Source organism: Schistocerca americana, chromosome 4, assembly GCF_021461395.2.
Source record: "Schistocerca americana isolate TAMUIC-IGC-003095 chromosome 4, iqSchAmer2.1, whole genome shotgun sequence".
Lineage (NCBI taxonomy): Eukaryota > Metazoa > Arthropoda > Insecta > Orthoptera > Acrididae > Schistocerca > Schistocerca americana.
Window position 1 is genome coordinate 136367081 of NC_060122.1, and position 24107 is coordinate 136391187.

The window sequence follows — 24107 nt, forward strand, 5'->3', positions numbered from 1 at the left end:
CTACTGTATAACTGACTATGGTGTAACTAACTGATCGTCGTTGTAAATGAACGTGTACAGAAGAACTTAAATTTTATGTGACTTTTATGCGTTTAGAAAATAAAAAGTGATGCTTTCATGATGTGTGTTATCAAGAAAATGTAACGAGAATGAGTTCGATTGCAGTAACAAAACGTTAATTTTTTATAGGCCGGTACCATACGACAATGAAAATTCCAACGTTGGTTATATTAATGGTAGTACTGATTAGTATTAGAATGCAGTAAAAGTTAATAGCACCACTATATGAATTCTCAGCTTATCGTTTCTGTAAGCTAAGTAAAATTCTCTCTTATATTTCCCAATAAATTGTGTTTGGGATTTCATATGTTCAAACAAAAGGTACCCTCGTCTTTAGTTTCCTTATGTTTAACAAAACATTGCTGTAACAAAAAAATCGATAGTGATACTACGTAGAGAAACTCCATTACTAACACCGTTTCTTTACAGTTAGTATGCACATAGTAACGTGGCCGGCAGATGCCCAGACGGACAGGCGTGCGTAGGAAGAACGGCAGTGGTGGCCGGTCAGCGCACTCGAGGGGAGATGCCGTTCTAAACTGAAGCCTGCTGTCATATTTTCAGCAAATATTAAGTGGAAATCCTCCACGCACACACTTGCATAGTGACCATCCAGAGACATATATTGTCGCCTCTGCTGTGGGAATAAACTCTGTAACAGTATAGACCGGGAAGTGTGGCAGCTACCGGAAATTTAGTTGCTGCTGCAACAGTTGTAGGATTAGGGATAAGAACTGATTTGTTAGTACTGTTAGTGTGCATGCAGGACATATGACGTTTATGTAGAACCTGAAACTAGAACATTTTTCATCACAGGAAAACCTAAGGCACTCGCTTGAATTGTTCTTAAACAAGGAATCAATCGGAGCACCCGCGAGGCAGTAGCACATCCTTCGTTGTTAACAGATGAAGTTGCTTGCTACGATGCTCAAAATATGAAATGAAGTGCCTGCAGAACGTCAGTTTTTATCTGCTGATCTTCCATTTGTTCGCTGAACTCAGAATCGGAATTCATCATCGTCATCGCTATTGTTCTCGATATCTCTGGTACGTATCTCGATAACCATTTCTCGCACATCGTTGTAAATTTTTCCTTATCTGCATATGCTTCTCACCACGTTTCACATATCCGAAAAGTGTCGCCATTTGCTGTACAGTAATGGAGGAAACTTTTCCCTAAGCAAACTTCCACATATCCTCCAGCCTGTAAGTAATATCCTTTGAAACCGTCCAGTTTCTTACTACAGAACAAAATGTGTCAGAAATTTGTCTACAGTAAAAACCTTTAAAGGTTTTTTACTTTCTGTTAAAACCAGTAACTCAATCTTTGTGCTTTCCTGGTCGAATTGAATGTTACGAAAATTTAACTAACATGTCTTCTCAGGCTATCTGCTACGCGTTGTTGGTGGTAGTACATAGTGACTGCTACAATTATGAAGCGAAACATCGGAGTTTTTCGGCAAGTTTGGTACCAGTTTATATTCCAGCAATCTGATAAATATCGTATTTATCAGGTTGCTGGAATATAAACTGATACAAAATTTGCCGTGTGACACTTCTTTACACGTGTACTGCAATCAGATAGTAAAGGATAAAGCTATCGCCTTGAAAAATTCTGTTCATGATAATCTCTCGTTATGAAAATTAAAATTGCATTTGGAACGAAACCTACTTTCCTTCCTTGCATAGACGCGTTAGTGAAACTGATGGCGTTTTCCGTCACTGGTTCATACAACATGCTTAAATTTAAAAAAAAACTCTCACTTTCTCTTGTTCTACAATACTGTAAACCAGAACAAAGTGAATATTTCTTTTACTTTAAGACACATTAATACCTTGCAGTCTGCAAAACTGCCTCTCCTTATCAAACATTTCTGTTGCCAGCGTGCACTATAAAGACATTACCTTTTTGAAACTGGCTGCTTTTCTCCCTCACCTGATCCATCTGTCCACTCGTTGGGTGTAGTGTGTGAACTGTGAATATGTGTTTTGTCGACATGTATGAAGATGTATCCTCTTCACAGTACTCTTTTAATTTAAATTGTGAATACATTTACTGTGTATTTCTAATTGTTCCAGAAGCAATTACCCGTTATCTTTCGATTTGCGTCACCTCGAAAATACATTTTAACTATACGAAAATTCAAAAATATAAGTATTCACGGACATTAAATAAACTGATATAACCGAAACACATCTTGTGCAGTAGGTACCGTAATGAAGAAATGTTGCCCTTAAAACATATATTTTCTCTTATTACGGTGAAGCGACTTTACTGGTGGTACACTGTGATTCACATGTATCAGTGTCTGCACAACTTGTTTGACAAAGACTTTCCTCTTTATTCCGCTCTTTTCCTTGAGGAGAGGAGCCCTCGGAGCTACTGCAATTACATTTTCTCCCTCTTCTTTTGCTGTTCTTAGTGTCTGAAACGATACATCAGTGCCAGCCTTGACTCTTCCCAGGGTACTTTATATCTCTTCTTATACCTTTTCCGACATAAATTTAATTACGTTGTAAATAATCTCTCATGCTCACTACGCAGTGTTTTTCGTATACGTATGGAACATACTGTGTATTAGTGCCACCACTCGTCGCGCGCTCGTTGGCAGGAGGTAGAGACTGAGCCAGCCTGCCATTCCGGACAATGAATGAACTCGCCCAGTGAAGTATCTCGCACGGACTCTCATTACCTGACAGCAACGCTGTGGCTGCGAGAGAAATACAATGAACGAAAAAAAGTCGCAAGATCAGGAAATAATTAATGTCGAGTAATGAATTTTCCGGAATACATTTCTCTAGGTAACATATGTAATGTAACTAACATTGCAAGATCACAGGTTATTCTAAGCACTAAATAAACCATTGAAAATGTGAAATGCTCATACGTTAATAACAGATGCAACCGTCAGAATGTTGGCTGCAAGCATGAAAACGTGGATGCATTGTGTTTTACAGGTGCCGTATGTTAGTTTGTAGGATGGGTTTCCATGCCTGTTGCCCTGGGTCAGTTAGTACAGGGGTGGGTAATGATGATTGTGTAAGACGCTGCAGTTGTCGTCCTATGGATTCTTATTAGTGCTCTATTAGAGACAGATCTGGTGATCGAGCAGGCCAAGGCAACACGTCGACACTCTGTAGAGCATTTTGATTTAAAACAGCGGTATGTGGGAGAGAATGATGTTGTTCGATAACACCCTCTGGAACGCCCCTCACGAATGGCAGCACAACAGGGCGAATCACCAGATTAACGTAGAGATTTGTAGTCAGGGTGCCTGGGATAACCACGGGAGTGCTCCTGCTGTCATACGAAATCGATCCTCAGACCATAGCTCCAGGTGCAGGTCCAGTGCGTGTAGCACGCAGACGGGTTGGTTGCAGGCCCTCAATTCGCCTGCTTCTAACCAACACATGGTCATCACTGGCACCGTGGCAGAAAAAGCTTTCATCACAAAACACAAGGGCTCCACCCTGCTCTCCAATGAGCTATAGCTTGACACCCCTGACGTCGGAAATGGCTGTGGTTTGGTGTCAGTGGTGAAATCCTTGGGCTAGCAGGACAGAGCGGATACGGTTATATTTGTGGAAAGGGGCCACAATAAGTTACTGTCAGTTGTACTCAACTTTATTTCTTAAAACACACAATCACACAAGCATGACTCAAAATTCTCAAGGTTTTAACAAAAGACCTCCTTTGATTTCATTTAGATCGGCTGAAGGCCACATCGAAAATCCAAGGCACAAGGCCTAAGCAAGGAATTGAGGTACAGGAATTCTTCTGGAGGTTTCACTTCTTTAGAAAAATATTTTTTATCTTCAATATAAATAGGCTAAAAGCCTTAGCTTAAATTTTTCCCACAGAAGGTGGTGGTGGTGGTTAGTGTTTAACGTCCCGTGGACAACGAGGTCATTAGAGACGGAGCGCAAGCTCAGGTTAGGGAGGGATTGGGAAGGAAATCGGCCGTGCCCTTCCAAAGGAATCATCCCGGCATTTGCCTGAAACGATTTAGGGAAATCACTCCCACAGAAGGCCTCACATTAATCAAGACCAGTGTTACGGCTTAAGGCTTAGACAAAAATTTTCAAAGTTTAATCTAAATAGCCTGAAAACTCGGCTGAAGGCCGCATATCAACAAAACAATTTAATGGCTTAAGGCCTACGAAGAAGAGCGTTCAATTCGAAAAGGCTCAAGACCTTATCTTAAAATATTTCCTGAAAAACTCAGCTGAAGGCCTCATACTAAAGAATAACACTCTTATGACTTAAGGGCAAGACAAGGATTTTGAATTTTTAATTTAAGTGAGATGAAAACTCAGCTGAAGGCCACATAAAAACTAGAAAATATTTCTTATGGCTTAAGACCTAGACAAAATTTTTCAACTTTTTATTTGAAAAGGCTGAAAAAACGGCTGAAGGCCACATACAAAACAAGAAACTTTTTTTTACGGCTTAAGGCCTAAGAAGAAAAGACTTGCAATTTTAATAATCTAACACTCGGCTGAAGGCCACACTGAGTACTTAAGACTAAAAAGGAAATCAGTATGTAAAACACAAGGAGCAGCGCTCAGAACGTTCCAAGGATTGGCCTGGGAAGGTAACACTAACGCACATTGAGGTGAGACAGACAGACAGACCGACAACCTCTTAATCGGAAGGTAACTCAACAAAAGCCAGCTGACGAACCAACCAACACGATCAGTTCTGCTCCACCTGACCAGCAAAACGACAACATGATGTCAATAGCACAACCTTCTGGATACTGGTGCCCAATCCAGCCAAGTCCGAATGAACGCTCAAAACTACCAACAGCACCTCAGCTGTCGAACTACACGCCGTGCTGGACAGCATCAACATGACGAGGAAAATACACTGCCAAAAACTATGTCAACGATCAGGGCAGGTCACCGGAACGTCAACGGCCGCAAGACAGAAGATACCGCTGGTACACTTCATTAGTGAAGGAATGAACAAAATTAAGTTAAACACCACACAGAAAGACTGCTGCAATTCTAGCCGACTTCAAAGTACACACGTTGTTCCCCGCGGGAATCTCCCAGAAAGCGACCACCAGGATCCAACGAAGAGACGTGATAGCAGTTGAAGCTTGATAGTAGGTTAAGTGAGCACTCAACTTCAGTGTCCAGGATGGGTGGGCGACGAACTTGGTAACCATTGCAAGAAGTGCCTCACAACTCCAACCGCGCGTGCACGCCGCCAACGTCTCCGGCCTGACTACGCGCCACGGAGATTTCCTCACTGTTCTGCCCCAACCGACCGACTGCCACCACACGGAAACGGTCAAAGGACCAAACAGACGTCGGCTGTGGGACGTCCGACCGAACGACCAACGAACGGTCGTTCCCGCTCCAGTCGGACAGTACATGTGTGTCGCCAGCGGTCGGCAAGTACTGGCTGTCCGCACCTCACTGGTGCTCCGTCCCCGACGCTCCTTCGTCGCCGATCGCCCCGACTTCCTGACACACGATGGTCCGGAAATACGATCGGTGGCTCCAGAGATGGCACGACAGTGCACTATCGATACGTGCTGCTGCTGCCACTCACGGGCAAGTAAGGCAGGAAGTTAGTGACGCCAGTGAATCGAATAAGAAAACGAGGTGGCAGTACCGTAATAGAAGATGACAAACAATAAATGGCATGAAAACGAGCCGTGCACGGCTCAAGTGGAATGCACGCTACACGCCGTGTGGCTCAGAGCTGTCCTTGAAGTAACCGATTTGTAACAGTTGACTGTGTCACTGTGGTAACAGTTGCTATTCATATTTCAGCTGCAGATGCAGTACGAAGCACCAGAGCCATCCATTGGACACAATGTTCTTCCGTCTTGGTAATGCCACATGACAGTCGGGAACCCGGCCTTCCTTCGACTGTACATTCTCGTGACCATCGTTCCAGCGTGGCTAAATTTCAGCCAAATGTTTCTGCAACATTACACGACCTCGTTCAAACTCAGTGAAATGTTGATAACGGCGTTCAAATCGTTCAAATGGCTCTGAGCACTATGGGACTTAACATCTATGGTCATCAGTCCCCTAGAACTTAGAACTACTTAAAGCTAACTAACCTAACGACATCACACACATCCATGCCCAATGCAGGATTCGAACCTGCGACCGTAGCAGTCGCGTGGTTCCAGATAACGGCGTCTTCATCGCCTTAGAGGCATTCTTGACTGACATCAACTCACAAATCCTAAGGTGACAAAGGCAACTAACGCGCTAATAGCGCCACTCTTAAGCGACTGCTGCGAAATCTGAACAGACACAATCTTTCAGATGTTGAAACACAGCTACTAACTTTCTTTTATGTCGCACAACTCCTGCTACTCTTGGTGATCGCTAAGCTTCTGTAAGATAGCAATAGCTATCCCATTAAGTGGCTAGATTAATAATGAAATACAAACAGAGTTACATGGCTCCTGTGGTGGCTCATTTCGTGGTAAATGATACTATAAATAAAATTATAAATGATTTTCAACAAGTGTGGGACGGAATTAATGGGATTAATAAATTTAGTGGACACTGAATTCGTAATTTCAACAATGCTGACTGCTAAATAATGTATTTATATAGGAATTAGTTGATTTGTTATTTCACTCAAAACTGATCAGAAGCTTGGACTCACAGTGTTAAATAACTGTTTTAAGCGAAACAATTCACATTTCGCTGAACAGAGCAATGTGATCGACTTCCAGAACGGTAAAATCTCACAGACTCTTTGCTGTCAGAATAACGCGAAAATAGTTCAGTTTGCCGGCCGCGGTGAACGAGAGGTTCTAGGCGGTTCAGTCCGGAACCGCGTTGCTGCTACGGTCGCAGCTTCGAATCCTGCCTCGGGCATGGATGTGTGTGATGTCCTTAGGTTAGTCAGGTTTAAGTAGTTCTAAGTCTAGAGGACTGATGACCTCAGATGTTAAGTCCCATAGTGCTTGGAGCCACTTGAACCATTTGATAGTTCAGTTAGTTGATCATATGGGCCTGGTTAATTTGTACTCCACTGATGTGATTTATTCGGGGCATTGACTGCCTGATGTATTTTGGATGTTCTTCTAGTCTTCTCTTGCGATGATCTTCGAAAATCCCCTTGCTTGTTATTTCTTTTCTCTAACATCTTCAAGACTTGTGATGAATCTTCTGTAATGATTTCCGAAAAAGAAAACCTTCCTCCCGAAATACAGTAATCTGTGGCAAGTGGTGGCCCGATCGTCTTCCACAATGGTTCAAGTTCGACTCTCCTCTCTGGATAAAGTAACAGCATCCTCCATCTCGCGACACTGTCTCTGATTTCTCACAAACTTCTGCTCCTCTTACCACTACTGAAACCGATCCTACTTCGACAAATAGATTAAATCATTTTAAAAATTACTCCTTGATAACGTCTCACATCTTAATAATGCTGAGTCCCGTCTGGGGCTACTTTGCTCATCATCTACCATTTACTCTCCTTTTTACTGCACAAACAGAAACTGTGTGTCGGCCCAAAGCTTCCAGAAAGACACGTGTGAACATTACCACAACGAAACGAGCTAAGAATTCATCACGGAAGCTTTTAAAAAAGTGTTTAGTAGTAATGTTATGACCGAAATTGCTTTTTGAATAATGAAAATCGAGCAACTTCATGTGGACCCATAAACTGTTATGCAGGTGACAATTTATGTGGCGACGCAATTGTTGAATGACGTCACGCAGACCCGTGCAGCAGCTGCGCCAAAGAGCTTCGATCTGTGAGGTGATTTCACGCATCATCCCAACTACCTGTGCAAGGAGTAGGTCAGATGCAGACGCACTACACTGGACAGCGATCAGCGCGACTTCGAGACACCGAGCGCCAACCCGGCATCTAGCGGCCGAACTACACACTACGCCCGCCTGCAGCGCCACGGAGCGGCCGACAGAGAACTATGATGACTCGCCACAGATCTTCAGCGTGACTTCATGCGGCTCCGGCGGCAGTACAGCGCCACGCCCACTTCAAACGTCAAAACATCGCGACTCTTGGTAACGTCAGTTGGTGAGTGAAGACAACTGGTTAGCATAACATTAAATTGTAGTATACTGTCTTCACAATAAATAAACAGTTTTAAACTGTGTTTTACCTTAGGACAAGTGCCCAATTACAGTAATTTCCGAAAAGTTTGCGAAACATACTCTGAAATATAGCATACTTATTTATGCATACTGCGCTGTCTAAATGGTGATTATACAGATATGCTAATTGTTTTTGGAGATTTTCCATTTATAGATTTAATGAATGGTGTGATTTGTCTTATTTAAAACATTTTACATAAGCTGTGTATGTGAAAATTGATATTTGAAATTATTACGTTTTGAGAGTCGTTATGTTCAGTACTCATACGTATTGTATCAATTTTGGGATTAACTGAAGATACTACAGTTACTGTTTGATTAGTTTAGCGGTAATTAAGAGTGTTTTGGGTTACTAGAGGTTATTTTATATTACTTGCCTGTGCATTAAAAAAAAAATAAACCAAACATGTCTACTGAAGATAAGCAGGTTTGTGAGGCAATAGTTGAAAGGAAAGGGATAGGACAGGAAGACAGAGATGATTCAGGAATCAGTGATTATGGATTCTCATTAGAAAGCCCATTAGCACATTCAACTAGTTACCCCGAGACACCGGGACGAACGACGAGAGATAAGCCAGTTTCAGAGGGTGCGGATATAAGGTCGATGTTAGCAGACTGGCTAAAGGAAATCAAGGCAACAATAAAGGAAGATTTACAAGAAACCAAAGAAAGCTTAGAAAAATTATTTAAGGAAACTCTAGCACAAGAGATCAAAACATCGCAAATGAAGATAGAATATAATCTGAAGAAGGAAATGCAGGAGTTACAAGAACGACTGAAGATGGACATCAACGAGAGAGAGGGTAAGCTACAGAAGAGCATAGACCAAGTCCAGGGAGACGTGGAGAAGATGGAAGGAAAGTTAACAAAAAATATAGAAGACGATATTGAAGAAACTAAAGCCGAATTGGGAGAAAGGATCACCGAAGTGGAAACAAGTTGCAATCATCGAATCGCCGAGATGACGCAGATGCAGAAACAATGCAATGATGAGGTTAAGGGGATAGGAGATAGGTAAAACCAACTGGCTGTCAATCTGACAAATGCTATAGCCATGCAACGAGAAGAGGATAACAAGAGGGTTGCAATGGAGGTCAGGCAATTACAACAGGGAGTGCAACAATTGGAGAGCAAGACAGAAGAAATTGATAAACGAATTAGCAATGCCACTTTAACCGTTGGGGAAGGTAGAGTCGTTACCTTGATGAGCAGTGATAATCGGTACATCCAAAATAATACAGGGCAGAAGTTTAAACCAAAAGGAGGGTTGCACCCAATGATATTTATGAAATGGTTAAAAGGAGTTTTCCCAGCACATTTCAAAGACGCAGACAAGATTCAGTTTGCAATAGATAGTAATGGAAGGTGAGGCCTTCACTTGGGGAGTCAGGAAGAAGGAAGGAACTACTAATTATGATCAGTTTGAAGGGGGATCCTTGAAGAAATACTGGTCCAAAGGTCATCAGTGTGCAGCACTTGAGGACCTACTACACCGCAAGTCACTTAATACATGTAGAGGAATGTTGAGAGAATTTGCTGAGAATCTATGGGAGTTGAATGAAACATTAGAGCAGCCATTGAATGATGACATAATGATATCAGTAATTAAAAGGAGGTTAAGTCGAAGGATGCAAGAAACTGTATCCGGAAGCCTAATTAAAGATAAAGATACTTTAATGGAAGTTTTGGAGCAATTAGAAACTATTCGTGCACAGGAAAATAATCAGATGTGTGATCAGAACCAAGACGGAAATAATTACCATCAAATTCGTTTTAATGGCCCACCAAATTACAGAGGTAGAGGTGGGGTTAATGGATATAGGAACCGTGGCAATGGTCAACAGTTTCACCACAATCATGGGAGAGATGATGATGATAATGACAGGAATTATGAGAGAAGAGATGATAGACAAAGGGATCAAGAGGTACGAATTGAAGAAAGTTAGGTGTAGGGAGCCAGCAACTCTTTTGCTGGTATACCAAGTGGCGACTGGTACACTCCCAGCTGGGTGAGACTTTATTTCTTATTTCAAGTTTCACTCCTCTACCATCTTTCTCTATCCTTAGGTTAAGAAAGTTAGTGTAGTAGTTAGGATTGGTAGTGGTCATCCAAGTAATTCAGTCAGGACTCATGTAGCATATTTATAGTTGACTTAAAATAAGGATAAGTAGTTACTGTTGATGTAGAGTGTGAGATGTCAGAGAAGCTATAAGTTAAAAATCAGCTTAGTGTCAGTACACTGCAAAATTAATAGTGCCAGAAGTAATAAAATGAGAACCAGATAAGAAAGCTAATGTTTATAAAATGTGGTGGGAAGCTAATTGCTCAAACAAGAGTTTGTGTAATCTTATAGAGTTGTTTTGTGAGGCATGAAAATATCAAACTGTTGTAAGAAAGTCGAAGTAATGTATCAGCTTGCAAATAGGAAGGCATATAGAGAAACAAATACATGATGAGATACTTGTTCGAATAAATGATGTGAAATATGATATACTGAGAGGCCAAGGAGCCTGAAGTAGTATTTTTATGTAGTTATGTAGTTATGGAGGGTTGATGTAGTTGGAAGAAGTATATTTATTTGCAGTTGAAGTTGCTGTTAAGTTGAGGGAGTTATGTGTAATGAAGTGTATTGAGTATGAGATGTTTGAAGTATTGAAATATATGGAGGATTGATGTAGGTTGAAGATATATATTTATTTGCAGTTGAAGTTACTGTTAATTTGAGGGAGTTATTTGTAATGGAGTGAATGGAGTATGAGATGTTTGAAGTATTGAAATATGTCATTTAGCACATGAGCAATATCTGTTTGTAAGTTATTTGTAAGTATACATGTTGATCTGAGGTATGCTGATAAAACAGGAAGTGTAACTCATGAGTAATGAGTAATTCATGTATCCAATTAGCTATCAAAGTCAAATATGGTTGTACTTATATCAAGCTTTAGAAGCAGAATTCTGGCACTGTGTAATGAATAATAAATGCCCATATGACATGTTTGGATTAATGTCAATATAAGAGGAAATATTGTACCTTTGATCTGAGTATTAGTGATAACAATTCACACATGGCAGCATAAATGTTTGGCAAAATGAAATAATCAGTAATTTAAAATTTTTCATTGGTTGACCACATTAGTTATAGTGATGCAAATAGTTATATAAGACATATTTGGTGGTATAATGGAGCATTTAATATTATTGAATCTGTAGAGGTATGAGGGATTGTAAAATAATTGCGTAAGTCAAGGAGTAAATGTTATATTTTGTTTTGATATTCAATTTTGCTTGTGTTAAATGCTCAAATGAATAAGTTGTGAATTTCTTCCTTAATATTAATGTGTATTGTCCAAGTGAGTTATAAGTTAGAGTGATAGTAGTATGGACAGCACGAACCCCGCTGAAAGGACGGCATACCAAAGGGGTAGCTGGCATTCAACTAGTTTTTTTGTCCTTGTCTTTGCTGTAGCTAGTTATAAAAGATTAACCAGTAACAAACCTTTGAAAGTGCAGATTTTTGGTAATTGAATGTAAGATAAGTTTATAAAAATATTTACCATGCTATGTTAATTAAGATAGATTGATGTTGTGTGTTACATTCAATATGGACTATAGAGGATTATTGCTGCTTGATAAAAAATTGTGATTTGGACAATGCCATGTTTGTGAGATGTAATAACCTTTTGTAGAATATTATTGTGGAGGCAGCCCACTACCGGAGTCGAGGGATTATTTGGTAAATTGTAATTTCATTAATTATTTACATTGTGTGTTTTGTTCAGGTGTAATAATATCTAATTTCTTTGCCGATTCTTTTACGCCAGAGGCTCCAAAGAAGTTTTCGAGGGCGGGGATGTAAGGGGTCTGTAGGCCCTTACTATAAATTTGCACTTGGCACAGGTCGATAGGGCGAACAATGGATTGTGTCGTGTTGCGAGAGCAAGTGTGGAGTTGAGCCAGTGCCACGTTGCGGGTAGAGGTGTGTGGAGGTCTTTGTCGAAATACAAGGCTTTAATGGAGAAGGGAGTCGCCATCGCCGTGGTTGGACCCCTTTGTACTAGAATAATACCGGAAGGTGAAGAAGTGTTATTACTAAAGTGATCAGTGACATTTCTAGGGCCGATATTTGGTTTCGCGTCTACCACGCCGGCATCACCTTGGATTACAGTGTTGGATTGCAGTGTTGGATGCAGTGATGGATTAGCGTGTGACGATAATGGAAAATGAAGAAGCCTGTGCTGAGATTAGCCGTAATTAGATATGTATGACGAAGGCAGTGGCTGTCTTCTTTTTTGTGTTTTTGAGACGAATATAGGTTCGTAATTAATGAAACTGTGTTGGTGTTTTTCTTGTTACCAGACATTTCATTGTTACAGTATTGAACAGGACGAACTGGAAAGTAACAACTTCCGTAGCAGTCAATTCCGATTACCAGCCCCATTAGGTACACGGTCACATTAATAATAAATATTGGGTTGCTATTCGATCAGATCGGGTCGGGATAAATAAACGGAGGTATTACAGAGGGCTGTTGCCTATCCATCAAAGCGGCCAAAGTATATCCTTTACAGTATTTCCTGAACCCAAACTGAAAGCGACTGTAGAGCAATGTGGGTTCTAAGATCGAATGCAGAAGCCAGTCGTGCCCATTCGGTAATGAGTGCAGCACAAATGTATAGTACTTCACAGTTTTAACCAGGAGGATTAAAATCTGTTCTTTCTCTAAGCCTCGAAATAAAAAAATAAAAAAAAGATGAGAACAACTTATCTGCTTCTCCTTTCGATGTGCCGCACCATCTTGTATGAGTCCAACCGTGACATTGTAATGTATCACGTGCCAATGGAGAATCGAACACCCACAGGAGAAGGCGGCCGTGCGCTTCATCATCTGTGGAACTGGAATCATAAACGACTCTTAAGTGGCCGCTCTGTAACGTTGGAAAGCTTGATTCTAACTGGTGCTAGTGAACTCACAGACATGTGCTGAGCCATGCATGGAATATTTCCTTCGTGTCGAGCGTGCACCTTGCGTCCCTGCCCCGTTACACTAAAATGTTACCGAGCGGGTAATCGCAGTGGCTAGCACACTGGACTAGCATTCTGGAAAACGACGGTTCAAACCCGCGTCCGGCCATTCTGATTTAGGTTTTCCGTGATTTCCTTAAATCGATTAAGGCAAGTGCCGGGATGATTTTTTGAAAAAGTGTGGCCGGTACTCTTCTCCATCTTTCGCTAATCAAAACTTGTGCTCCGTCTTTAATGATCTCGTTGTCGACGGGAGTTTAAACACTAATCCCAAAATGCTGGTATTCAAATCACTGCGTGTGGTTAGGTATATAAACGTTAAGAGTCAGGTAGATCAAACATGCTGCAATATTTTCTGGTAATTTACATACATTGTCAGAAAAAATTACTCTACTTTTGAGCTCATTTTTTCTTAACATTTGTGATTTAAGACAAACCTTCGTCTTCACCCTCCTGTTGCACCTCTTCAGTGTCGATATGCATTACGTACTTGCTGCTACGTACCCCTTTACTATAATTTAGGACAGTATGGTAGCTCTGTGATTGTATTATACTGTTTTAGCGGTTCTACAGCCTCTTCATAGAGTTTAGTCATCCATGCTTTATTAGACTGCAGTTTCTCTTAAATTCCTTCCTCTTTTCTTATGAGAATAAAACCCTTTTTCACTATCGGGCATAGTATTTGTTATTTAAACTAGTCTTCGAACACTTCCGTGGTGGAATACAACTCGATGACTCTTTTTGGTTTCAGTTTCATTGTTACGCAACGAACCACTGCAACCGTTGTGGATGTAAGTGGTGCAGGATCCAATGGCGTCGCATGAATAATTATAGAAAAAAGAATAAACCGAAATGTGACAACGCTTGCCTGAGTAAGAGATATAATGCTGGAGTGCGGCAAGTTTTCCAAGGTTGGTCGTTACCGCCTGTTTCGTTTCAACAGCCATACAACCCATTCACAGAAAGCGAGCCTTAAGATTGAGAGGTTTTTACCATCCTGGATGTTAATACGGGCCTCTCGCCACCACGTCGCACTGTGAAATGTGCAAAGAGCCGGGCGTTACAAAGGAGTGACAGTGAAAGTAATTTAGAAAATACCTAGAAGACTACAAAGTAGATGTTGTCGTTGTTGTGGTCTTCAGTCCTGAGACTGGTTCGATGCAGCTCTCCATGCTACTCTATCCTGTGGAAGCTTCTTGATGTCCCAGTACCTACTGCAACCTACAGCCTTCTGAATCTGCTTAGTGTATTTATCTCTTCGTCTCCCTCCACGATTTTTACGCTCCGCGCTGCCCTCCAATACTAAATTGGTGATCCCTTGATGCCTCAGAACATGTCCTACCAACCGATCCCTTCTTCTAGTCAAGTTGTGCCACAAACTTCTCCTCTTCCCAATCCTATTCAATACCTCCTCATTAGTTATGTGATCTACCCATCTAATCTTCAGCATTCTTCTGTAGCACCACATTTCGAAAGCTTCTATTATCTTCTTGCCCAAACTATTTATCGTCCATGTTTCACTTCCATACATGGCTACACTCCATACAATTACTATCAGAAACGACTTCCTAACACTTAAATCTATACTCGATGTTGCCGTCCAGGTTGGCCGAGCGGTTCTAGGCGCTACAGTCTGGAACCGCACGACCGCTACGGTCGCAGGTTCGAATCCTGCCTCGGGCATGGGTGTGTGTGATGTCCTTAGGTTAGTTAGGTTTAAGTAGTTTTAAGTTCTAGGGGACTGGTGACCTCAGAAGTTCCCATAATGCTCAGAGCCATTTGAACCATTTATACTCGATGTTAACAAATTTCTCTTCTTCAGAAACGCTTTCCTTGCCATTTCCAGTCTACATTTTATATCCACAAAGTAGATAACTGGTCGAAATGCTGTCTTCAGCTTCTAAATACTAAACTATGTTCGAATAGGCCTCAGAAGACCCAACGGTACTAATCGACCGACCACGTTTCATCCTCGGCCTGTTGGCGTCACTGGATGCGGATACCAAGGGGCACACCACTCTCCCGACAGTTGTCAGTTTTCGTAAGCTGAACCGCTACTTCTCAGTCAAGTAGCTTCTCAATTTGCCTATAAGGGCTGGGAGCACCCAGCTTGCCAACAGCGGCCGGCTTCCAACTTCTAGCCAAGCCCGATAGCACTTGTCTTCTGACGGGGACGGTGTTTCCACTGTGGCAAGGCCGTTGGCTTCACCTTCTAAATATCTCACACCTGAGGAACGTCGAATAGAGAAGTTGTCTGGTAATACATGCGACTGATAACGCAGCGGTTTCATAACGAACACAGTGTTTGCGCGAGATGAAGAAAGACGGCGAGAGTGGGGAGTTACTCGTCTACAAACGAGGTGCCTAACTGTTTTTGTAATGCAACTAATACTGTACGATAAATTCTCCACTGTGTGAACCGACTGGTTGTTGACGTGTTTAGTCACGGCCCGTGGCGTCTGACGCAGAAAGCGGAGGTGGCGAAGGCGAAGGATGCTGATCGGCCGGCAAGAACGGGCAAGCGAATCGCCTGCGGGAAACAATTTTACGGCTGACCGGAGGCGCGGGAGCAGCCTTGAACGGACAGGACAGCCGCCCGCGTCCCCCCAGCCGCCTCCGCCCTCGGCTCTGGGCGTGCCGACAGCTGCACTCCGCTTCTGTCTGTATTCAGAATCCATCCACAGGCACAATCTTCTCGTCAAAAGTCAGTACAGAGGACACTTCGGGAATATTTCCTGATATCGTATTGGAGCTGCAACTGGATGCCTCCCAAGCGGTGACTTCAGCAGTTCGCTGTGGGGAACGATTCCGGAGTGGCTAAGGAAGGACCAAGGAGGTTCGTCTGTATTATGCAGCATTGTGTATCGTCCAGTCCAGTGGACGATTCACTGAGTTTTTGTCAGTGGGCAGTACAGTGCACTGCCCATTAATTTTACTCTGCGAGAAGAGTATTGTAGTTAGTTTCATCATCATATCATGACAACTTCGACGTTTCTGTTACCCATCCTCTTCACAACTGAGGCCACTTTTAGTAGGGACTGGTCAAAACAAGTCTCTTAAGCTACAGATATCAAGTAACTTTTTGAAAATGTATGACTTGAAACTTCCTGGCAGATTAAAACTGTGTGCCAAACCCAGACTCGAACTCGGGACCTTTGCCTTTCGCGGGCAAGTGCTCTATCAACTGAGCTACCCAAGCACGGCACACGCCCCGTCCTCACAGCTTTACTTCTGCCAGTACCTCGTTTCATATCAGCTCACACTCCGCTGCAGAGTGAAAATCTCATTCTGGGAACATCCCCCAGGCTGTGGCTAAGCCATGTCTCCGCAATATCCTTTCTTTCAGGAGTGCTGGTTCTGCAAGGTTCGCAGGAGAGCTTCTGTAAAGTTTGGAAGGTAGGAGACGAAGTACTGGCAGAAGTAAAGCTGTGAGGACGGGGCGTGAGTCATGCTTGGGTAGCTCAGTTGGTAGCCGGCACAGTTGCTCAGCGTGTTCGGTCAGAGGGCTAGCTGCCCTCTGTAATAAAAAAACTGAGTCAATGCCTCAACACTGAACTTGAACGGGTGTCGCGGGACATCCGCACCCAACAAATGCAACGAACAAAATCGAACAAAATGAGAGCAATTAAAAAAAAAAAAAACGTTGGTAGAGCACTTGTCCGCGAAAGCCAAAGGTCCCGAGTTCGATACTCGGTCCGGCATACAGTTTTAATCTGCCAGGAAGTTTCATATCAGCGCACACTCCACTGCATAGTGAAAATCTCATTCTGGAATGTACGACTTGTTCATGCGGAACCATATAGATATTAATGCAGTACTTTAAGCCTTCGGTGAGCGCGCCTGCGGCAAATATTCACAAGATTTAGTTTTCTGTTCGTATCGCAGATAGCGTTACAGTTACGTCCACGTCCACAACCGTATTTGTTGTTCTCAATGGATGTCACCACTTGGTACATTTGCGCGATTCATGCTTTCAGCAGTTTGAACGCTATTGTTGTTTGAAACGTGAGTGTTGCGTTTGCGGTGTGTTTTCCGCTACGCGCCTTGTGATGTAAGTATTTTCTATACTTGTGTTTTTCTTTCGCCTCAAAGCAATCTTTCTTTTATATTAGTATATAACGAGTATTCGAATCGAATCAAAAGTTCCCATATGCAATTTTCACTACTTTTTACAGTATTGGATATTGATTTGCTGCAATATATTACTTTTACAAAAACATGTGTTTCATTAGGTCTCATAAAAGCGTGGAAATGGAGAAAAAGAAGGCATTTGACAGGCACCGTCTAATTGTGCGTCCTGAAGACTATGAGAAAGTACTGCGAGAATTGTCAGAAGAAAGAAAAATTGTCAGATTCATGTGAATCTGAGTCGGAAGAGGAAGTTATTGAAGAAGAGAACCACAGCAGTGACTCCGAACAATCAACAGAGGAAACAGATGACCACCTGGTTGAAGAGGGGAGACAACAAACAGAGGATTACCGATTATACGTAGGAAAAGATAAAGAAACTATTTGGATAAGTGAATCGCTTCCTTCTTGTCCCAAAACCAAGGCCAAGAACATCCTACAAGTTTTACCAGGTGCAAAAGCAAGTCCTGAAATTACGGAAAAAGAAATTGATGCATTTTACCTGTTTATTACTGATGGGGAGATTATTTTTCCTTAGGTTAAAAATGTAAAATTAATTGCGGTGCAAAAGCTGCAACGCGCCCACTCATGGAAATATGAAAGCCGTGCCCACCGAGGGGGTAAGTGAGTTTGTGGTTCATGTACGCCACGAAAAATTCGTACGTGAAATCTTAGTATTTGTGTTCTTGCAAAGTTAAGTGCCAAAGTACTGAGCTGAGTGACCATATAATACAAATCAGTACTTATATAACACACTTACATAACACACCTTTCTCCCCGATGCCGGCGACGTTGCCCCTTGGTAGGGACTCCACGAGACTCCTCAAATGCTGCTCACAGTTCACGAAGACTGGCGTGAAATTAAGCACTCAAATCGTGCTTAGTGGCGTCCCAAAGGTCCCAGAAGAGATGAATAGAACACAGCCAAGGCAGTCTGCCACATCAAACCTGATGTGTAAGTACCAAGAGACTGTTCGGCGCCGGTTTAGCTAGGTTCATTTAGCACTATACAGTGTGTCTTGTTGGTCGGCCTTGCTCCCTTTTAAACGTAGACCTTTCCAAAAATCATTCAGGCACAATTCGGGAGAGATGTAGCAATGTTGAATTGTGCTATTCTGAGAGAGGTGAAAGTCGACTGCAGGACTCTGTAAGTGAATAAATAGCAGCACGGTAGCAGGTGTTAGGGAGAAACAAACGTTCTATGGTCAACTCTCAATTAGACACACGGGACACGGCATTAATCTGTAAGGATCTTCTTGATTTCTGTGTTATTCACCAGTGAGAGACGACAACAGTTATTAGTTCTCTCTCACACCTCGATCTCAAACTTGAAGTGTATCCTTTTATGCAAGCAGTTTGTGAATTTAGACATGCAGGTGCATAGATTACACGTAATGATCGTCTACGAACATTTATCGCCAGTCATCTGTCCAGAAATGCTTTATTCATGCCAAGCACACGCTTACGACGGTACTCGAGTCACGTTAATACTATGCCCTCTGATGTACAGGGCTACACATATGGGACAGTCGCGTCTGTAGCCAATAGCGAGCAGAAGGTTGGGCCAACACAATACTGAATTCCAGCATCACCGATGGAGGGTGCCACGAACTTATAAGTCATTTTCAGCCAGCTGTCTGGATACTTTTGATCACCTAGTGTAGGTCTATAATTTTGTGGATCTGTCTTATGGCCTTTCTGAAAAACGGGAATGAACTGCCCTTTTTTTTACCAGTCGTTAGGCAACTTTCGTTGCTCAAGCGATCTACGATAATTTATCGCCAGAAGGGGAACAAGTTCTTTCTCATAATCTTCATAGAATCTTATAGGTATCTCATCTGGTTCTGATGCCTTTCCACAACTAAGCGATTGTAGCTGCTTTTCAGTTCCGCGATCGATTATCTCAATATCTGCCATTTCGAAGTTCTTACGACAACTGAAAGGAGGGACAGTGTTATGAATTTCCCCGGTGAAACAACTTCGGATGACCGAATTCAGTATTTCGGCCTTCTCCTTGTTATCTTCCGTTTCGGAGCCGGTGTGATCGCTGAGAGAATGAACAGATGATTTTGACCTACTTACTAGTTTCAGTCTACTTAATGATGTCAATCAAAGTTCGACATAATTAACCTCAGTGTTTTACGTTATCTTCTGTGATTTTCTTTTTAAAGAGTGATTTTCTTTTTAAAGAGTGATTTTCTTTTTAAAGAGTGATTTTCTTTTTAAAGGGTCTTATTACACAGTCGGTTTTGAATTTGAATAAATTTTAAATGTTGTGATATCGAAGTCCGTTTATGAACCCTAATACCTAAAACGTCTCCCATGATTAGGCATTTCTTATTTTACAACTAATGTGTTGTATCAATATGATGGTGGTTCCGTTGTGAGCAGTGGTCAATCTATTAACGGGCTTTTGCATAACATGTGATAAGTGAGTAGCGCTCACTGGTTTTTATTTCAGAGCTGAACCGTTACTAATGCTGGTTAGTTTCACTGCCACCCTGTTCTACGGGATACTTTTGTGTGGTTTTCCATGTGACCTGTAGTCAGAAGAGCACACTGATACATATCTGAGGGCACAGAAGTTGTTGCCACCATTTCTCTTTCTTTAATTTCCTTTTGCATTTATCGCAGATGCAGTGCGGTCATTGATAAAATTGCACGTTTTGTAGAGTATTTCGTGTTATTTGTCTATATCTGTGTATGTTCGACGAAAAACTAGAGTATTTTGTGTGTTGTGTGAAATATAGAACGTGACGAATTTTTTTCGTGTGTTTCGGGTTTATCTCTCTTTGTGTTTACTGTAGCGATATTTTACAGTATTTGTGAGCGATTGATTTGATTTGTGTTATGGATATCGCTAATAGGGCTCGTTCGGGGGAAGCTGGAAGATAAATACTCACGGAGATCTTATGGAATCAAGTGAGGTTATGCCACATTTCAGCGTCTATCCCGTCAGCCGACGCCCAAGAAACACTGTAATTCCATCGCAAAGCGAACATTCGGCCTGCGAAACTGAAACGGCCCTGGCGCAGAGTACAGCAAATTCTGGAACCATAGGCAACAATCCATTTTGGATGAAACAGATGATAGAAGAAGCAAGGGAGAGAGATGAGAAAGCAGAGGAAAAAACAGAAGAATGAGATAGGGAAGCGTAGTTAGAGAGACAAAGAGCAACTGCAGTTGGAAAGGAACGCGTTGTGTTGAAGGAATTGGTTCCAAGTTACATGCTGAAATGGGCCAGTCACTTCACCTATAGTGTAATGGTCTGATTTTATGATTTTGTGGAGTTATCAACTTCTGCAGAGTGTCTTCTCTCTGCCTGTATTGTGTCATACTTTTCCAGCATGCCAGAGAGGGAGATAACACTGGGAAACGAAATTGAGTTTTGTTTGCGGTACTCTGCGCCACCAGTCTTAATCATGGATGTCTGCTGCATTGAGCGAATGTGGTTATGATTACAAACACTTGCGTCTGTGTAAATTCCGTTGGACCTCTTTGGTTTACCTTTCCGGCAAAGGCCTTAAAACAGCAGTTGAAATTTCAAAGCTTGGGTGAGGTGCCACTCAGGCGGTGCGTGGGACCATTACCTGTGTGGCTCTCGGAGTACTGGCTCTTTGAGGCGCAGGCGAGTCAAGCGTTCACTCAACTTTCAGACGTCGGAACGACGGAAAATTTGTGATGGCGTGTAAACAAGCGTCGTCTCTCCTGTCTTCTGACTGGAGGAGATACCTTGTAACTATGTAGTTCCTCTCGTTGACTGTACAGTTTGCCTCCTCCATGGTTTTTGGTCTCTGAACTCGAAGTCTCAGAAGATAGAGCATCACTGAAGTGTCGAATTGCAGCAGATTCGGTGTCCCGGAGTGAGTATGTTGTACTGCTTCTGTGCACATTTAAACGTCGATTTTGGTTGGTAACTAGTTCAAGCTTTTCGATTTAGAGACTCTCCGTAAGTTTAAAGTAATCTGTTAGAAGTGTTACGGGTTTCTTGCAAGTTTTAGTTTTGCTATCATTTGTCTACATTCAGGTGATGCATAACTACTTGGTCACGATTCACCACAAGTATCGTGATACTGATTATCTTCGTGTTTCCTTTCTGCTGCGAGGCAGAAGCTAGTTTTGAGGATTCAACCTTGGCTAGAAAATGGTGAATATTATCTTTGGTAATTCTATGAATGTCACTTTGCGTGTGAGTGTATGTGCGTTCATGCACTGTTCCGGAGCCAGCATAATCCCGCCTGAATAATTATAATTAGTAAAGTTTTCTCTCACGGAACCATAGTGTTAAAATTTGTATACTTGTTCCATGTTTACGTTCAGAAACAAGCTTGTGTAAGTAAAGGTGCTCTACTCATCGTTGTAGTTTGTTCCTCAATGTGGATACCGGAACACCATTCTACCTCCTGCGATAACTAATCTCATGCACTCTGTAAGAAAAAGTTGCTGAAGCCTGATCGGTCGATATGAAGTCCGCTAATTATATGCCCCTTACGAGTTTTTCGTTCTGTTAGAAGCTAGGGCTACATTCACTTAGCATTTTAGGGGTTTCACATGTCTTGCCACTCAGAGGGAAGCAGAGAATTTTAGGTGTTGTAACTGTTGAATAGGACGCTCACGGCTAAGAAAACGCTCTGCTATAGGGCTAAAGATCATATACCAATATGTAGGCGTTTTGTGAAGTCAGTGAACAGTAGGCGTCTTTTGATGATGTACTCCATAAAAAAGTGGACAAAATGTCCAAAATTTCCAGTGACCATGTGTAGAACAGGCTGAAACTAACTCAGACATGAAACAAAAAAGTTCCAGTAATTTGAGGAGTGGCCTTGCCGTAGATAACTAAGGCATTTCAGTTCTACGAGTTACTATCGGGCGCGATCTTGACCAAGGGTAAAGTCAGAGACAGCACATGAAGGTTCCGACAGTATCATATGTAGGAGAAATACCACCGAACAATGCACCTCTGAATATTCTCAGGTAGGTGATACGTTTTCATCATTACTGGTTAGGCCTACTGTGAGAGAAGCGGTTGTTTCTTCGGAACGTAAGTCAGTCATTGATAAAATCTCGATCACAAGCACACCTATTCATTACACAAAGTTATCACGTAGACAGAGGACGGTGATCTGCACATAAAGATGTGGAAACGTCAGTTAGAGGGTGGGGATCAGCACATAAGGATGTTGGTACGTCAGGGTAGAGATAGTCTGAAGTATTCCGGGCCAACATGGTACAAACTTGAAGTGATTTCTGAGTTCTGCCAGTAATCCATGACGGCAGAAAGTTCGCCGATTTCGAAGCGGAGATCATGTATTATCAAGGCACTACGGCAATTAGATTCAAATCGTATTTGGAATGTTTGGACAAAATTTTAGTAGTAGAGATGTACCAGTTCTGGGACAAAGAGTTCCCTGTTCTCCTTATGTAAACAAACCTACCACGTGGCCTAGCAGCTTAGATTGATTTATGACACTCATATACACTACCGGCCCTTAAAATTGCTACTCTACGAAGATGACGTGTTACAGACTCGAAATTTGACCGACAGGAAGAAGATGCTGTAATATGCAAATGATTAGCTTTTCAGAGCATTCACACAAGGTTTGCGCCGGTGACGACACCTACAACGTGCTGACATGAGGAAAGTTTCCAACCGATTGCTCATACACAAAAGCAGTTGACCGGCGTTGTCTGGTGAAACGTTGTTGTGATGTCTCGTGTAAGGAGGAGAATTGCGTACCATCACGTTTCCGACTTTGATAAAGGTCGGATTGTAGCCTATCGAGATTGCGGTTTATCGTATCGCGACATTGCTGCTCGCGTTGGTCGAGATCCAATGACTGTTAGCAGAATATGGAGTCGGTGGGTTCAAGGGGGTAATACGGAACGCCGTGCTGGATCCCAACAGCCTCGTATCACTAGCAGTCGGGATGACAGGCATCTTATCCTCGCGGCTGTAACGGATCGTGCAGCCACGTCACGATCCCTGAGTCAACAGATGGGGACGTTTGCAAGACAACAACCATCTGCACGAACAGTTCGACGACGTTTGCAGCAGCATGGACTATCAGCTCGGAGACCATGGCTGCGGTTACCCTTGACGCTGCGTCACAGACAGGAGCGTCTGCTATGGTGTACTCAACGATGAATCTGGGTGCACGAATGGCAAAACGACATTTTTTCGGATAAATCCAGGTTCTGTTTACAGCATCATGATGATTGCATCCGTGTTTGGCGACATCGCGGTGAATGCACATCGGAAGCGTGTATTCTGCATCGCCATACTGGCGTATCACCCAGCGTGATGGTATGGGGTGCCATTGATTACACGTCTCGGTCACCTCTTGTTCGCATTGACGGCACTTTGAACAGTGGACGTTACATTTCAGATGTGTTACGACCCGTGGCTCTACCCTTCATTCGATCACTGTGAAACCCTACATTTCAGCATGATAATGCACTAACGCATGTTGGAGGTCCTGTAGGGGCCTATCTGGATACAGAAAATGTTCGACTACTGCCCTGGCCACCACATTCTTCAGATCTCTCACCAATTGAAAACGTCTGGTCAATGATGGCCGAGCAACTGGCTCGTCACAATACGCCAGTCACTACTCTTGATGAACTGTGGTATCGTGTTGAAGCTGCATGGGCAGCTGTACCTGTACACGCTATCCAAGCTCTGTTTGACGCAATTCACAGTCGTATCAAGGCCGTTAGTGCGGCCAGAGGTGGTTGTTCTGGGTTGTGATTTCTCAGGATCTATGCACCTAAGTTGGGTGAAAATGTAATC